The sequence below is a fragment of the Chinchilla lanigera genome, unplaced genomic scaffold (assembly GCF_000276665.1).
Source record: "Chinchilla lanigera isolate Chin_1 unplaced genomic scaffold, ChiLan1.0 scaffold00035, whole genome shotgun sequence".
Lineage (NCBI taxonomy): Eukaryota > Metazoa > Chordata > Mammalia > Rodentia > Chinchillidae > Chinchilla > Chinchilla lanigera.
This window is the reverse complement of record NW_004955436.1, coordinates 1,335,972-1,354,416: the sequence shown is the minus strand read 5'-3', so window position 1 is coordinate 1,354,416 and position 18,445 is coordinate 1,335,972. Positions and strand designations below refer to the sequence as shown.

Below are 18,445 nucleotides of genomic sequence, written 5' to 3'. Positions count from 1 at the left end.
TGATTCACTTTTAGTGGGCATAGGTGTCTACAAATGGATTCATTTGTTCTACATTTTCAGGAGAAATAAAATAGTCTGTAACAATCTTGCAGATTTGAATAGATTTAATATCATCCAAGGGACTTTTTAAAAGAGTGATTGTTTAGCTTTAACTTAGAATTTACAGTAGATTATCTGGGCATAAGGCAAGGGTGGACTCCTGTCCCACCCGGAAGACGCTGTGTGAGGGAAGTGGAGGACAGTCACCGTGCGGTATCACGGATGTGTGGGGGCTGCAAGGTTGATCTCATGACGGCAGAGAGTGAGGAGCGGCCGAGACTGCACAGCGCACAGGGAGGGGCGGGGAGGATGGGCAGCTGGTGGTGTAGAGCTGGAGGAAGAGCTCCTGTGTCCTGCAGCAAGCAAGGTGAGTGTGTGGACATTGGCTACCTGCGCATTTCGGAATGCTGAGCTGACGATCTCCTGCGTTTCCAGCACAAAGGAATGAAGAAGGTTGAGGTTGGCTGGAGATGCCGGTTACTGCTAGAGCGCGGCGCACACACAGATGGGAGCACAGCACTCTGCCGCATGAACACGCACAGTCATGTGCGTCAGCTGAACATTTAAGATCGTCTCGATGGCTGCGGTGTTAACCTCCCGTCATTTTCCCCAGCCCTTCAGGAGGATCACCTGCGTGCCCCAGGCCCGTGGATAGTTGGCCTCTCCGCAGCAAGGTCCCCCGCTGGTTCCACGAGGGGTGCAGCGGGTTCCTCAGAGTGGGCGAGCACCCAGCGAGAGCAGCAGCCTCATCAGCACGGTCCTGTCGCAGAGGTGGACGGCGCTGAGCAAGGGCACCGAGCTCGCTGTAAATGCGCGGTTGCCGTCTGAGCCCTGCGGGGAGGGGCTGTGTGGGGTGTGGAGTGTTAACAGCTATACATGGCCCCGGGTGTGTGTGTGTGTGTGTGTGTGTTCTGGGCTTTGTACACATAAATTAGCTTATCGATACCCTTCCCTCCCTTAGGGTAACACACTTCCTGCTGCCCAGCTGTGGAAGTCTCGCACAAGAAGATGTAAGTTGTTCACTGTTTCCTCCGAGGGGAAGCAGGAGAGTGCAGGCGGGAAGACATGGGAATGGGCTCCCTGCCCGCTTAAGCCAGCAGCAGAAGACACCCTGGAAAAGATCTTTCTCCCTCGGAAAAGTCTCCACAACATCGCAGCATCCCGCAAACCCTTCCCGAGGCCACGTTCACAGCACACAGCCCGCTGCTGTGTCCCGTCAGAGGAGCAGGAGCCCAGGGCCCACTCCGGCCGCGTGGGAGCCTCGCTGACCTCAGGGACGTGGCCCGGGGCACGAGGGCAGGCGTCTCCTCTGTAACCCTGCTCTTTCCTGTTCCCGGTGCCCACACCCTGCACAGGCACGGGCACACGGCAGTCACTTCCACTGTCGGGCAGGATTTGTCTGTGCCCCTCTGGCTTGCACGTATTCCTTGTGTTCTGACAGCAGAGCACGGCTTCGCGGTCTCTTCAGTCTGGGTGCGGAGTCTGAGCAGCATGCACTGTGGGTCTGTGTATTTCTGGATATCCTGTTCAACTTTGCCTCCTCCGTGACTCCCCAGACGGGACCCGGACGGAGGCACAGGACAGCTGCAGGGCCCTGCTCCTGCTGTAACCGTGCCCCTGCCTGGGCGGCTGTCCCTCTTCCCTGACTCCAGGCTGCCGCCTCTGCCCGTCCTTCCCCCAAAGCCCAGCTGGACCTAGGGCCGCGTCCCTTGCGGGAGTGAGGGCAGCGAGTGGGCTCCCACGCCGTGTCGCTGTGCAGAGTGGACACAGCGCTCACGCTGTCTGCAGCTCCTCGCAGAGGTTGCTCGGACGAAGCAGCTGTAAGACAAAGTCAGCTTGTTTGAAAGTTGCCCACCCAGTTTTCAGCTAAAAATTATAAAACCAAACACAGAAGTTAGCCCCGGACTTTACTGTTTCATACTTTACAGTTAAATTGGATTTACGTTGCAAAATCTGCAGTTATCTGTGTGTGACTCTTAAATTCTTCATTGAGTGCAGAAATTGCCTTCTTATACAATTTTAAACCTCAGTGCTTCCGGTGTGCACTCATAATCGGAAGATCCAAAGGGCATATAAAAGCAAGGCGTCCACCTTCCTCCTCCACCTCAGCCCAACCTCTTCCTGGAATGCTGTTCAGGACAATTTTCTAGCTCATTGACCGATTTCTTCAGTCTCTGCTGGGTGGCTTTGCAAATTGCTTCCATCACCCTTTCCCCCAGTTCCTCTAAGCAACACGCCTTCACTGAGTAAGCAGCCGGCGCATATCCTGCCCAAACCCAAAGCTGACGAAACTGCCGTGTGCACCGGAGCGTGAGAAGAGCGGGTCTGGACGCTCCTTTAGGGAGCGGTTCGCGTCTCCAGCTGCCGACGTTGTGCATAGCGATGGCTGCGGCGCCTTCGGGAGTCACAGACGTGTGATCTCGAGTCTCGAAAGCTCTTGCTTGTTAATGCCTCGGGCTCACACCTGTTTTCCATGGTCTCTTTTCACAGATCTCTGTTCACACTCACGCTCACACACAGAGTATTTAAATGTGAATTTCTCCTTGTCTTGGTTACTTTTCTCTCTTTGCTGAGGCAAAATACCTGACACCCAGAATTAAGGAAGGAACGGTTTATTTAGCTCACAACTTGTGGAGGTTTCAGATCATACTCTGCTGGCTCCAAGGCAGGGTGACGCATGGCAGAGGGCAACAGTTCATGGTGGAGGAAGACAGCAAAACCAGCAAGAGCAAAAGGAGGAGTGGGGGCAGGCAGCCTCTTTGTCTCCCTTACTTAGGCAAACTATCCGCCCCAGGGCTGGTGTAGCACTCACACCCATGAGTCAATCATAAACTCTAGAAGCCCGCCCCATGACTGCATGAGGCTTTGGGAGGACATCCAGAACCAAACCATAACACTCCCTCCTGAGCCCACTCTCACTGCTAGGCCAGAAACCTGCTCACACCCGGTCCCGCGGTGCATACGTACTCGCCCGGTCTGCGCTGCTTCTTGTGTCCCCAGTCACAGATGCGCCATAAGCAATTAAGCGCTCTGCTGCTGGGTGTGTGGGCTGCCGTCAGTCTCTGAATCCAGAGGAAGGGGAGGAAGGAAGCAAGGCAAAGGTGAAGGAACGAGGGAAGCTCTGTGACGCCATTGTGTAATTTAAGACGTCGACCCTGTCAGTTGCAGGACAGGGCTGGGGCGAAGATGCTGGCCAGAAGGTCACTGCCACGTGGGTGCTGGAAGCATGTCCTCCTCACAGGCAATCCTGTGCACCCCTCCAGGAAGAGCTCTGGCCTGAGCTCAGCAGGTTACAGACAGCAGTGGACAAATGCAAACGTCCTCTGACTCCTCCTCCAGTGTGCTGCTGCGTATCCCGGGGCCACCGAGCTCTGCAGCTATGGCCTGGCTGCAGCCTTCTCAGAGCCTGAGGTCTACTCACCCCCACACACCCCTCATCCTCTCCCCAGATGTGGTGCGTGGCCCACACAGCCTTTGTGCTCTGCGCTCCTGTCATCCTCTGTGGCCAGAACCCACACGTCAGGCTAGGGTCCGCACGTGCTCTGCTACTCAGAGTGGCTCCTCCTGCCTCCGTGTTCTGCGACAATGCGTGGCTGTACGAGAGGCCACTGTCCCTCCTGCTCTGCACATCCCTGGACTCAGGCTGCTGTCTCCCCTGGGCCCCGGGTGTCTGGCTGTACCATGTCCTTCCCTTCCTTGTCAGGCCAGCATCACGCGCAGCTTCAGGGGTCCGGGCCCCCCTCCACTCGTGAGCACCTTTCTCCCTGTGGGTGTCACCTTCCAACCTTCCTAAGACCCACTTCCTCCAGGGACTGGATGGGGACCAGGCTCTCAGGGAAGACCTTGCTTCTTTGTGTGTGTGTGTGTGTGTGTGTGTGTGTCTTTTTGTGACAGGGTCTCGATATGCAGTTCAGGCTGCCCTTGAGCTCACTTTGTAGCCCAGGCTGGTCTCAGATTTGCAGCGATCCTCCTATCTCAGCCTCCTAAGTGCTGGGATTGTAGGCCACCATGCCCGGCTAGGATTTCTGTCCTTCTGTGATGTGATTCTGTTATTCTGCTTGTAGGGAGTATGCTGTTTCCTTTTTATAGATGGGAAATTGAGTCACTGTGACCTTCAAATAACTTCCATTGGCTTACACAGCTAGCTTAGGGACAGAAATATATAGCACAGAATTCTGGAATGTACCTTCTGATTTATTTTATACTTTGTTGGCTTTTTAAAAATCTAAGTCTATTCCACAGGGTTTGAACTGACTAGCAGGTCTGAAGTGAAGTGTCGGGCATTGTGGGAGGAGGCTCCCTGTTTTGGAGGGGCTGGGAAGAGACATTAGGACTGTCCACTATGGGCGCGCTGCCTCAGGTTCAGCAAGGGCACGGCTAGCGGAACACCAGTCTAATTTTAGAAGGGACAAGAGGGGCAGGCACGGATGTGAGGTTTAATCAAAAGTGCTCTTGTTCAGATGTTAACAGGTGGCTATCAGGCCCCATGGGTCTGGCATGCTCAGCCTTGTTATCTGAGGGGCACATGGTGTTGGAGCCCAGCTCCGGTCACCAGGCGGATGACTCAGAGCCACGGCCGCTGAAAGCCTGTTGGAAACAGAATTCCAGGGTCTGCAAGGAGCCAAGAGCCTTGCACACACTCCCTGAATAGCAAGCGATAACGGCCTCTATCAGAACAACAGGGCACCTGGCTGTGCTCCGATCCATTAGGGTCGGGTGTGAGCGGGTGAGGCAGATGCCTTGTCGAGAAATGAAGTCTGTCCTGCGCTCAGACTCTTCCTGAAGGTGACCTCGAGAGCACAGGGCGGCCTGTTTTCAAGGTCAACCTTGGCACGAGAGCATCCAGGGCAGGGGTTGCAGCCATGAGCCATCCCCGAGCCTGGGCTTCGTCCGATGGCGGGGACCACAACCTTTCCCTGTGGCAGCCAGAGCGAGCCAGGCAGAGCTGTGGGAACCCACACCTTGGGCTCCGAGGGCTTCTTGGGCCTGGCCGGCTCCTCAGAAGGTTGCATAGGGCTCCAGCCACCGGGTCTTCACCGGTGCAGACGTAACCACAACACACATCAGTGCAGATTCTTGTCTGGAGGTGCTGACCCTGGGTCCAGCCCTGGTCCAGGTGCAGGGTGCTGTGAGGTGGGCAGGTGCTCCTGGGCATCCTAGTGGCTGTTTCTGCTTGGAGAGGGTTCTACAATGTCCTGCCCTGCCCTGGTCCCGAGGACTTCCTTACTCTTGGAAACCTCAGCTTTTTCTCCAGAGTGACTCCAGGGAGTGCATGTTTCAGGCTGCCGGGGACCGAGGAACCCTGGGTGGCCAGAGCAGAACATAGCCAGGGGCCTGGGGCTGAGCACGCTTAGCACAGATCTCACGCCCACGGCTGTCCACTTGGGCTGACCTGTCCTTGACCTCAAGGGCTGCCATCATGGACTTTACCCATCGTTCAGAGAAGGGCAGATAGCCCAACACATGTGACGACATCCCAAGGCCTGACAAGGGTGAGTCTGAGAAATGCGACAATATCGCCGGACTAAACTTGGTAACTGTAGAGGTCTCTGAGCTGTAGGTTCACTTCCTCTCATGCCTAGAGCAAAGCTCTTTAGCCTTTTTTTTTTTTTTTTCTTTTTCTTCCGGTATCAGGAATTGAACTCATGACCTTCCGCTTGCCAGGCAGGCGCTTTTGCTGCTGAGCTAAATCCCCAGCTCTAAAGCTCTTTAACCTTCACAGGAAGTGATTCCCTCAAGGGCCCTACTGGTGATGTGCCTGGAAGCAGCTGCTGGTGCCGGGAGCCTGTCCCAGGTAACAACACCCTCCCAGAGGGCCGAGTGCGCAGAATGCACTCACCGTGGTTTTGTTCTTTCTTGTGACAGCCCTGTACCTCTCTGAGAGTCTGAAATAGCCAAGCACGTGCTGAAGAGCAATCCAGACAGCCTAGCCCGGGACAGAGCCAGTGTCCTCCTGGAAGGGTCGGCCTCCAGCTCCCCCTGTGGAGAGTGTGGGGCGGGGCTGGAAGCTGAGCCGGCTGGAGGCCTGTGCACTGCTTTGGCCAGGAGGACACATGGACCCTCTTTCTCCACTGCCGAGGGCAAGGGCAGGGGCTCGGCAGGCAGAGGGTGGGCACGGGGCTTCCCGTTCTCACACGGGGCGGGGTGCTCACCGGTGCCAATATCTGTGGGGACCTTTGGATGTATGCCTGATATGTGGGGACCTTTGGTTGTTTGCCTGATATGCTACAGGGTACTTCAGGAAATTAAAATGGGCTTTAGTAGGTATATTCATCGTAGAAAATAATTAGGCAGTTTCTTAAAAATTTAAATGCGCATCTCTCCTACAACCCAGTAATTCCTCTCCTGTGTATTTATCCAATAAAACATGAAAACATACATTTGCTGAAAGCCTTGTAGGAGAATGATCTCGGCAGCTTTATTCAAAATAGACAAACTAGAAATAGCCCACATGACCTTCAGCGAGGAAGGGCTAACGAACAGTGTCCACCCACACCCTGGATACTACTCTGCAACGAAAACGGGTGAATCTCCAAAAGCTTACACTGCGTGAAAGAAGTCACCCCACAGTGTGAGAACAGCATGATTCCACTTAATGAATGGTGGGCAGGACTGATTTAGGCCAATAAAAGTCAGACCAGCAAGTGCTTGGCTGGGGTGGGAGGGACACCGGGAGCCCGGGGGACAGAAACGTTCTGTCTGCGTGTGAATTACTACAGACTGCCCCAATGGAAATACCTAGCATTTTAGATCTATATAAATGAATGAGCAATATAAGTTAAATCCTGACCATTTATTATCTTCGTAGGCTAATGTGAGAAAATACTTTCAAATTAAAGTTAAATTTGCTCATCTACAAAACGGGTAAGAGTACCTGACTGAGAATACTGTACGGGATTAGCATAGAACATTCAGGGAATGTAAAGGGCCCAGTAACACCCGTCAGTGACAGCACTGCGTAGGTCAAAGGGGCAGAGTGGCATTAATTGTCGGTAACTTTGTCACTTGGAGATACAGACATTTGGATGCGCAAATTTTTGTTTCTTTACCAAGGTGAGGGAGCAAAACCTATGCCCGGTGTCGGAGGAAAGCCCTCTGAGGGCTACTTGCCCTCCACCCCACAAATTTTGACCAGCCGTGTTTTCATTTTCATTTAGTTCAAAATATTTTAAGACTTCTTGACCCAAGTATTACTTGGAACTCATGTTGTTTAATCTCCAAATATTCCAGGGCTTTCCAGATTCCCTTGTTACTGATCTCTCATTTAATTCCACTGTGGCCTGAGGACATACAGTACTTTTTTGATATTTACTCTTTTAAATTTGTTACAGTGTGTTGGGGGGCGTCTGTTGTGAGGCGTGGCCTGTGCCTTTGAGGAGAGCGCGAGTCCGGCGGTGTTTGTGGACGGGGCCAGACCCACGAGCTCAGGTCGCTGACGCGGGACGTGCTGTCTCCAGCTGCCGTGGGGGCCTTGTCCCTCTCCTCCCCTCCTGTCAGCTTCTGCCTCGATTATTTCAGCGCTCCACTGTCAGCCACGTTCACAGCAAGGACTGCACTGTGTTCTTGGAGAGTGCATCCTTGTCATTAGAGGAAGGATGACCTTTCCATCCAGGGAGCGTGGCTGCCTCCTGGAGTGCTCTGCCTGAAATCCCGTAGCATGGGCAGAGCGTGTCCGCCTCCGTCCCTTTTCTTTGACTGCCTTTGCCTCGACATGGACAGTGGATGTCTTTTTTAATTAGCGCGTATCCGTTACACAGAACAGCAGGCTTCGTGCTGGCGTATTCACACGTGCCCCGCACCGACTCGGGGCGCCTCCCGCTGCCTTCGCCTCCCCCTCTGCTTCTCTGTCGTCTCGCTGCACTTTCCAGTCAGCTCTCTTTCAGCATTTTGTTCTGGATTAGTGGATTTCTTGTAGAGTTGGATCACACTTGGCTTTTGTTTTGGTTATTTATTTTATTCGCGCTGACGTCCTCTGTCTTTTCACTGGTACAGATCTCTCACATTTAAAGTGATTATTGGTAGCGTTGGATTCATATCAATAATATTTGTATCCTGTCTTTTTCTGCCTTTTCTGGTTTTAACTGAACATTTTATGTGACTCTATTTCCTATCCTTTACTAACACATACAATAGACTTGTTTAAAGAGCTTTTGTGCAGTGGATGCCCTGGAGTCTGCGGTGGGCGCCTGCAGCTTTCCACAGGGTCTCCGCCAGCCTTGCCATGGCCGCGTAATGCGTTCGCTTTGCTCTTCCGCAGCCCATGATCAGCCGCTGCCTCGCTTCATTGTTATTTTGAACAAACTCTGTTTTTAAAAATTTTGTTTTAAAGGGGAAAGAACAGAAACAAAATAACAAAAATGAAGACAAAAGCAAAACAACAACAAAAAAGTGAAACAATTTCAAAACAGATGACAGGAAATCACCAATGGTTGTTGTATTACTTATTGTTATCTTCAGAGTAGTTGCTCAGATTACCAGACATAGGCATGCAAGACTGACCAATTGAACGTTAACTGTTCCTTTCAGTAAGCCAATAGAAATTAGTAGTACAGTCATCCTAGCTATCTTGCCATACAGATGTTTTTTCCCTTCCTTCTTTCTTTTCTCTTTCCCTCATCCCAGTTGTTCTTTCCTTTTGAGCAGTTTCTTTCCCTTTCACAGTATCTATTGTATCTTTCAGATTTTTGAATAAACTCTTATCTGTTAGATCAATTAAGAACAAAAATAAAATATTTTATTTATCTTTATTCCTTCTAGTGCTCTTCCTTTCTTTATGTAGATCTGAGTTTCTGTCCTACATCATAACCCATCGACACTCGTGTGTGTGTGTGTGTGTGTGTGTGTGTGTGTGTGTGTGTATGTAGACAGGGTCTTGCTAAGTCACTAAGTTGCCCAGGCTGGGCTTGACTTTAAGGTCCTCCTGCCTTAGCCTTCCATAATGCTAGGATTACAGATATACACCACCATGTATAGCTCTACATTCCCCCTTGCTTCCATGATGTCTGAGGATGATTCTAATTTCATTCCTAATCTTGTTGCTGTATAGGTGGGTTATTTTTATCCTCTGGCTGTTTAAAAAGACTTTCTCTTTGTGTTCAATTTTTTACCCCTTCCTGAGTAGAGATTTTCTGGTTTTTGGCCTCCTTTCTGCTCTCTGAGGCTTTGTTTCTCTTCCGGTGGGTTTCTTTTCTATTATTTTGATAGCAAAATGTGTAGAATGTACAATGACCACTTCGTCATGTTTAGTTTCAGAGTAGTGGCTTGGAGTCCAGACACAGTGCTGGACAGCCCTCGCCGTGCAGCTTTCTACCCTTTCCTCTTCCCAACGGAAACTCCAGTCCTCCCTTCCTTCCTGCCCCTGCTCACTTCTCTGCTCTGCACCAGAAATTTGTCTGTTTTAGGCGTTCATGTAGCTGGAGCAGTACAATAGCATCCTTTAGTGTCCAAATAGTTTTGGATTCTATCTTAGACATTGTTCATATGATGTTGTGGAGACAGTGGATTCTAGTCTATTCTCTTCAGAATACTGACAATTTTAGTTTTCAATTAAGTTGATGGGATTTAAATTGCCACCTCTGCCTCTGGCAACTATCCAGATACCCACTGAGCCTTTTCATCCTGAGCTGGTTCCCTTGCAAATTGCCCTCTACAAGTAGGCTCAGGGCTAAGCCCCAGATTTGGGCAAAGATTCCGCACAGAACCATAGGCTCTGAGCACTCGGCAGCCCCCTCACGTTCTGACGCTGACTGTCTTCCCCGACTTTTGGTTTCCTGCTAGCGTTCCAGCTGCCCCACATGGTTCCACTCCAGCATGGCTGACCTGGAGCTAAATGACACAAAAACATAAAAGCATTCCCCCTTCCAAGTGTCGGCTCCTTCCTGAATCTACTTGCTTGTACTATTCTTCAGCATCTGCAGACTTCCCAGAGTTTAGTCATGTGTGGCAGAGTCTGCGTGGCAGCAGTTCCTCTCTACTGCTTTTGAGTAAGACCTGGTCAGTACTGGAGCCCAAGTACCTTTGGTTTACCAGCCTCTCTGACGATAATAATAAGCTGGGACACTTCCTGTCTGTGGATCACCATCCTCCCCCATGGAAATGCTGATCCAGGGATTTCAGATTGGGAACCAGGAATCTGTTTTCTACTTACAGGCTCCAGTGATTCTTATTCTCAAGGAAATTCTGGCAAACACTGCATGGTGCCACGGGTGCTCAGACTGTGGGCATCGTTAGCAGTGCAGACTCTCAGCCAGCCTCTCGCTAGTCAAGCTGGACCTGAACCCATGCGTCAACAAGACCCCTGTTGACCTTGAGGCACATTACACTCAAAGAAGCTCTGGTTTGGGGTATTACAATTTTTAAAACGTGGAATATGAACTGCTCACTGATTTCCATCCCTATTATGTGTTCATGCATCGGATACTTTGGGGATAAATAAAGCAGATATAGATCCTGCCTTCTTGGTTGGCAGCCTGTAAATAAATAAGCGTGCAAGTCACCATTATGGTCTGCAAAGTGCAAGTTAGAAATGAGACACCGTAGCAAGATCTAGAGCAGTAGTTCTAAAATTTCATGTAATTTTGAATCACCTGGGGGCTTTCAAAAAATTCAATGACAAGGCTATTCCCGTGAGGACTAGAGGCAAATTAAATCAGAATTTCTGGGGATTAGACCAGGCTTTAATGTTTTTAAATATCCCCAGGCAACTCCAGTGTCTGGTCTGAGAACTGATTATCCTGGCAAAGTGAAGATAACTGAGGAGCTCCAGGGTTCTCATAGAGGCCTCAGGGTGAGTCAGTCACTAAAGACCCCAGGGAACAGAACTCTGGAGCTGGGATCAGCAGGCACAAAAGCCCTGAGGAAAAAATCGGCTGCTTTGGAGGAACTGGAAGGCGGGGCAGTGTGGGCTGAGCCAGTGAAGGAGTCAAGTAGAAAAAGGCCTCAAGTCGAGCAGTTCTATGCCCAAGGATGTGGAGGGTCCACCTAGGGCGGCCGCCCGCATGCCGTATAAGGGGGGAAAGAGGCTGGCTCTCCCCCTTGTGCTCTTGTTGCTTCTGCTGTCTTCTGCCGTCATAAACTGTTGCCCCCTGCCAGGCCACCCTGCTTGGGAGCCAGCCGAGTTTGGACTGAAACCTCTACAAACTGCCAGCTAAATAAACCTTTCCTTCCCTAACTTTGGGTGTCAGGTAGTTTGTCTCAGCAACGAGAGAAAGGTAAGTAGGACAGCTACCCCGTGACCATGCTTTTAACACATGGCCTCTGGGGGACATTCAGGATCTAAACTACAGCACCTGCCCTGAAAGCTTCCCTCAGCCGTACCAATCGGCAAGGCTTTTGTGGTTTCACCTCACCCATCCTCTGGTTATTGGTGTCCATATTCTGTGTCTGGCTGGCAACCGAGCTTCATGTCCTTTTTCCTTTTGTTATACTCAGCCTTCCCGTTGCTGTGACACAGTACCGTACCAGCACCTACAACTTAAGGAGGAGAGGTTTGACCTACTAAGGGTTTCTAGGGGTTCAGTCCCGGCTCGGCAGCTCCGAGCTAGCAGTGTCATGGTGGAAGTGTGCGGAGGAGCCAAGTACCTCACTTCCTGGGGACTGGAAAGCAGACTGGGCAGCAGAGCCAGAGAGGAAGGGGTGAGACACCGGACCTAGGCCCCAAGGCCCGGCGTCTGTGACCTCCCGGTCACAGCGAGCCCCACAGATCCCCAGGCCGGTCTCAAAGCTGACCAAGTTGGCACTGCACCCCGGGCACCACACATTTTGATCTGGTGCTGATGTCAAACCCAGGAGCTCAGTGCTCAGTCACCAGAAGCACGCGGCCAGCGCAGAGCTGTGCCCAGCTCGTTTCATTTCTTATGGCAGGTAATTTCCAGGTGTGAATTAGCAGTGCATCCAAGTTCAGATTTTATTGTACGGGCTGTTCTTCTCTGCACAGACCCCGGGCTGAGCGGTTCACATACTTCCAGCGTGTGAACTGCCCGCTGTGTCAGTAGACATCTGAGGGTGGACGTCAGGAGACCGAGCCTGGCAGTGCCTGGAATCGTGGCTCTGACCCCGGTGTGAATCACCAGCCACGCCTGGCCTCCTCGTGCAGAGACCTGAGCGGACTGCATGACGCGGGGTTTGGTCTGTGCACCTGCATTCTGGCTCCAGGGACCGATGGTCCTGGACCCCGCTGTCCCCCTTTCTTTTCCTCTTGTGCAGAGTTAGCACTTCGTTGTTGAGTCCGTGTTGCTGAAAAGACGTCCTGGGTAAGCGGAATCGCTCCTGAAGCACGTTGGTGCGGATTTTATTTCAGGTCAAGTCAAATGGCTGAATTTGTTCAATAAAGTCCTGTAAGTTTTCACACTCATCACAGGTGTCCCTGTTTTACGATATTAGTTTTTACAAATATTTTGGCAACCTACAAGAAGAAAATGCTATTTATTTTGTGTATTAATTTTCTATTCTTTATGTTTCATTAAGGTTGCATTTTTAACATATGTTTTTATAGGCATATTTTTTCTTTTCCTTTAGTCATTTTTCTGTGGGTTTATTTGTCTCATGATTTATAAGAACAGCTTATGCTGAAAATGTCATTGACATGGTATTTTTGTATGTTAAACTTTAACAACTTTCATATAGTAAATTGTATTACTCTTCCCATAGATATCTTTGCTTTTGTTTAAAAACATATTTACCCTGCAACAAAAGGAATTCAACTTCCCCTAAATTTTTGTTCTATATATACTTTTAATTTTACAAGCTAGGGGGTTGATTTGTTTTTTTTTCTGGTACCGGGAATCAAACTCATGACCTTGCACTTGCCAGGCAGGCGCTGTGCCGCTGAGCTAAATCCCCAGCCCTTGGTTGATTTGTTTTATACTGAAATATTTTGTAGGTCCCTTATATAGGACTTGCAGAGATAATTAAGGAACATCTGCATCATTTTATATAGTACACAGCTTCTGCTAGTGGCATCTTTCCCCGATGTGTACATGTACATAATACTGCCTTTCACTGTTATAAAGGAAAGCTATTTTTCATACTTATCTACTTTACTGAGTTCTTTAATGATTCAAATAGATTTATTGATTTTCTTAAAATCACCTACTTCCATACTTTACAGACAACTGTAATGTGGTACCCTGATAGCACGTAATTGTGTGCACAAAGTTACAGAAGATTAAATGAGCACACTGAGAGCAGCATCACTGCCTGTCTGCTTTTTAATTTTGTGCCTCTAGTGTTTCATTGTCATTTAAATGCTGGATGGCCCTTTCCCTCCCCTCCTCCCCTTTCCCCTTTTCTCTCGTTCTGTTTCTCTCTTTCTCTCTCTCTGTCTCTCTCTTATCCATTCGTTCCTTTTTTTTAGCAGATAAAAATTTTTATTGGGGTAAGATTAGAAAGATTTTTCATTTTAGGTGGCTGAAAAGTACATCCAGCTGAAAACCCTCAACCATTTAGACTACATGTTTCATTTGAATTGTGTTTCTGGATGCAAGTCAAGTATGACAAGTGCTCTACAAAGGTGGCACAGTTGGCCCCCAGTAAATGGTGTTTTAGAGCACTTTGCTGCAAGGGACCACCACCTGCGCCACCAGAGTGTGATCTGGTATGCATAGGCCTCACGGGTTCTGGCAAGACAAGTCTGCTCTTGAAGCTGTGCGGTGAAAGCCCTGAGGATGTCGTGCCAGCCACAGGTTTTAGAATAAAGGCAGTGCCATTCCAGAATGCCATCCTGAATGTAAAAGAACTTGGAGGAGCTGATAATATCCGGAGATACTGGAGTCCCTACTACCAAGGATCTCAAGGGGTAATATTTGTATTAGGCAGTGCTTCTTCACAGGATGATTTAGAAACTGCTAGAAATGAACTGCGCTCAGCTCTTCAGCACCCACAGAGATGCCCTTCACCCTTCTTGGCATTGGCCAGTCATCAGCAAAAGCCAGCAGCACGCTCAGTGCAAGAGATCAAAAAATATTTTGAACTTGAACCACTTGCACGAGGAAAACACTGGATTCCTCAGCCCTGCTCACTGGAGGACACAGATGTGCTGAAAGAAAGCTTCTCCCAGCAGATAAATTTGTGAGAAGAAAAAGACCATGAAGCTATGAGAATGTGAAATCTGGCAGAAAAAAAGCAGGTTCCCAAAGGCCTTGAACCTGTCATGTCAGCTTCTCATTGTAATTTTATGTTGTTATCAAGACTGTCACGACTCCACTATCTATTTTCCACTAGTTATTTCAGACTGTTTTCTCTCTGTTAAAGTGAATATTCTGTAAGTCAGGTGAGTTATCATCAGCATTAATGTTAAGTACACACTACTGAGAGAGAATTTATTGTTTATCACTAATTATCATCACCAAATGTCTCTTCCTCCTGTTGTTCTAAGCATTTCTTTTAAACTTTGTTCGAAAATGGATGGAATTCACGGCTCACAGAAATCAAATCCCTTACGAAGAAGCCAGAAAGACTCAGAACCTTGACTAATTTTCCCTGGTTTGGGAGTGGAGTATTGTTTCACTGGAACGCCACATAACATGTACGTCATTTTTCAGGATCTCTTGGGATCTGGTTCTGTTTTTGTTTTTTTTGTTTTTGTTTTTTTTTTTTTACTCTATCTTATTTGCTTCTTTGTATATGGACCTTATAGAGTATGAGTGAAAAATGAGTACCAAAAATTTTAATATATCATCTTATCATAAAGGAATTTCCTGCCATAGTAAAATTAGCTTTGAAGAACTGAAAGGCCAGACACGCAGCGTTTCCTTGATTATATCTGGGTCTCACTTTCTTCCCTCTTTTAAGAGCAAAGACCCTGATTTAAATTTTGAGGAACTGCAGGAAAGTTAGGCACAATGCATGCATCACTGAATACATTTGATTGTGTCCTCAAATATTTTTAATGGAATAATTAGCCTGCACTAAGTCAAACTGCAACATGATACACATACCTTTTTTCTAAAATTCAAAAGTGTTTCAAATATAGAAAATAATTTTTAAAATAACAGATTAAAATTTTAAAATAGCCGAGCAAAATACAGTTTATACTCATTTGGGTTTAAGCTGGAATGGATTTGACAAAGATATCGAAGACAGAATCATCTGGTTATTTGTTCATGAAGTGCTAATGTAGTTTGATGGAGTCTATTAAAGCCTCCATCGGGTAGTTAAAGGTCTATCAGTATTTCTATTATAAACCTCTCTCTTCAGGGGTTTCAATGTGCCCTTAAAAATATGCTGGGGCTACAGCAGATAATTTGAGGGTCTAGATTCAGTCTTTGGAACTAATTTTTTCCACGTTATTTAAATGATAAAATTGCACAGAGATAATGTAGTTTCCGTAAGGTTTAATGCCTTTGACCTTTTCTAAATCAGGAATAATCTATGATATTGAGGTTCATAGATAAAATATTCTTAGGTACATTTTATAGACTTTTGACCACTTATTAAAATATTAAGTGACCAAATAATAGAAAACTGCTCCCTACACCTGAGCAGTAATTTTTTTTTTTTTTTTTTTTTTTTTTTTGGTTTTTCTCCAGTACCGGGAACCGAACTCACGACCTTGCGCTTGCCAGGCAGGCGCTTTTGCCGCTGAGCTAAATCCCCAGCCCCCCTAACCAGTAATTTTTAAGTAGCGTAGACTGATACCCAAATGGCACAGATTCCCACTGTATTAAAGGATGAGAGAAAGCCTGGTAGTTCTCCAGTCAATATACTTCAGACCCTTCACATCGTTCAGAGGCAGTTTTGTGATTTTATCTTACACCAGATTTTAATGACGTCACCTGTGAAACCTGCAGCACTTCTTTATGCTCCCCCTCCACTGTCATGGGTTGCAGAAGCTCCACAGCATGCACAGTTTTGCCGGCAATATCCTTGAATATTCCTAACACTGTGTAATAATCCATGAGCAGCACAGAACTTGTATTCCAGTGATCAGTTACACGATTCTTGTTTTTATTTCATCCTATTGTGCTCATCTTCTGTGAAACAATAAGTGATTATTCGGCCTTGCTTCCCCTGCGAGTTCATTAAACGCAGAATGTTGTCTTTTTAAGATACTGCGGCTGAGTGTGCCCAAGCCAGCTGTTAAATGACTTCCCGTTGTCTGTGTGTGTTCACGTGCGTGCCAGCGATGGGCTTCCCCTCAGACCCAAGACTGTCTGCAGTGTCTCAGCCCCCAGAATGAAGACAGTATCAATCAGTAGCCACAGCAGCTGTTTTTGACAAGTTTCTGTCTGACGCGTGATGTTTTACAATTGTCAATAAGGCTCCTTCTTTGTCTAGCAGGTCGGAGCTCACTGTCTTGCTTTCAGAGTGGCATCCTGTCCTGTAACCCTAGAATTTGCTGTGTTTTGGAAATCCATGTGGGGGGAGGGGGAGGGCCCACTCGGGTGGGTGGGGGCTGGGAACGGGGGTGTATGTCCTATTTCTACTTTCCAGTAAAGTGCCACAGGTGTCTCAGTTTGAATACTCAAATATTATATAGGGAAAATAGTCTGTTGTGTATTCTTTCACTTAGCTTCTTGTTACAGCTATGGAAGTTACCAGGTTTTGTACCTTCTACAGCAGTTGCCTTTTTAAAATGGCAATTAATTTATATAAAACTTTGTATCTACTGTAGTTTACAGTATTGTTTGCTATTAACTGCCATATTGCCCTGTCTTTCTATTAAAAATACCGTATCTATACTTAGGGATTAACAGATTCGTGTGGACATTTTCCAGGCAAGAAGAACTTGTTATTGTCCTTGATTTATATATGATTACCACTGTCTTCAAATGAAAATAAACACTGAGGGGCTGGGGACTTAGCTCAGCGGCACAGCACCTGCCTGGCCAGAGCAAGGTTGTGAGTTCGGTTCCCAGTACCGGAAAAAAAAAAAAACAAAAAACAAACCCCAAAAAAGAAAAAAAACACTGAGTAAAACTAAAAAAAAAAAAAAAAAAAAAAAAGCTGGATGTTTATTTTTGTAATATTTAGGTAGTATTTTTGTTGTTATTTACTAGAAGTTCTCTCAAAATCAGGAATGATGCTAGGGTCTAACTGCTTAATTTGGAATGCTTAAGAAAAATTAATGTAACTATATTTTAACATATTTCACTTTGATTGATGCAACGTATCAATACATTTGTTAAACATTTATAATTTCTCAAATTTATGTGATAAATGCTACTTAATTATAGACGGTTATTTTAAAACATGTTTTGAACTTATTTTTCTCACGATTTGTTTAAAGTACTTTGTACTTATGTTCAAAAATGTGAAGATCACATGCTGCAGAGACTTTGTAGGTCAGCCCGGGACTCAGAACTCAGGGTAAGTGGTTTCCTGCGCTCTGGGTAGGTTCCCATCAGTTTGTTTGACCCTATGGGATGGCCACGGACATTTACGGTTCTCTGAAGGTTGGGAAGCAGCTTCCTGGCAAGGATCACAGCTTGGGGCTCTGGGGAGATCATTCCCAGGGGCCTGGCGCTGTCCTCTTGCTACTGGCCAGTTCAGCATTTCCATTTCTTGATCTTTTTTTTTTTTTTAAACTGGGAATCAAACTCAGGACCTTGCACTTGCCAGGCAGGCACCATGCCGCTGAGCTATAGCTCCAGCCGTCCATTTCTTGAAACAATAGTGGTGGTTCATATTGCCATGAAATACCCTATTTCACAAGATATGAAAATGTTAGCATTGGATTACCCACAGTATGGTCTGGAACTGCGGAACACCACATTAGCTACACTATCTTTATCATTCACATATTTTATGTATATATATATATGTATATATATATGCCTATTAATTATACAGGGTACACATAACACATTTTGATCACATTGTTTTTATTATTTTTAATTTTGTGCACATCCCTTTTGTAAGCAAAAGAAAATGATTTACTATATATTTCTCTATTTTGTTACTTAAAAACCAAGTGTTTATCACCTGTTATAATTTTCCTGATTTTAATTTTTATCAGCCTTTGCTATTATTGTTATCTTCCTACCTTAGCAGAGTCAGGGCCCCCTATTATTCATGATTTTAGGAACTTCTCAAGATAGTCTTATTGTGAATTTTTGTTTAAGAAACTTCCTGGTAGCATTTACACTCACTTTAAACATGTGAATTGATTTAAGAAAACTTGACATCTTTGTAATCAGGAGGATAGATATTATGATTTTTCACTTGTTCATGTATGATTGATTTTTCACAAAGAATAATGTATGATTTTATGCCTTGGTTTTTGTCCTCATAAAATTTATATATGTGCTCTTAATTTGTTCCATTTATATTTTTGTCCTATTACCTTTTTTGCATTTATTATAATGAAGTTTTCCCCCACTGTACCTCTTGTGTATGTCAAGCCATTGATTTATTAGTCTTTATAAAGTGATTTGTCTCTTAATTTTGGGGGATAAAATTACATCAT

The 18,445-nt window shown here is 46.8% G+C and overlaps 1 protein-coding gene and 1 pseudogene across 7 annotated transcripts in view; both read left to right on the top strand.

Annotated features, from left to right (window-relative positions):
- The window catches only part of Cep85l (centrosomal protein 85kDa-like), a gene marked incomplete in the record, with an annotated part of 129,581 nt that extends 127,645 nt beyond the window's left edge, over window positions 1-1,936 (top strand). For 6 of the 7 annotated variants that reach the window (XR_001234954.1, XR_001234956.1, XR_001234953.1 and 3 more), the window contains 2 exon segments: window positions 653-844; window positions 1,001-1,936. 7 annotated transcript variants of the gene reach the window in all.
- Window positions 1,937-13,378: 11,442 nt separating this feature from the next.
- Window positions 13,379-17,581, top strand: LOC102009753 (annotated as a pseudogene).
- Window positions 17,582-18,445: the final 864 nt, after the last annotated feature.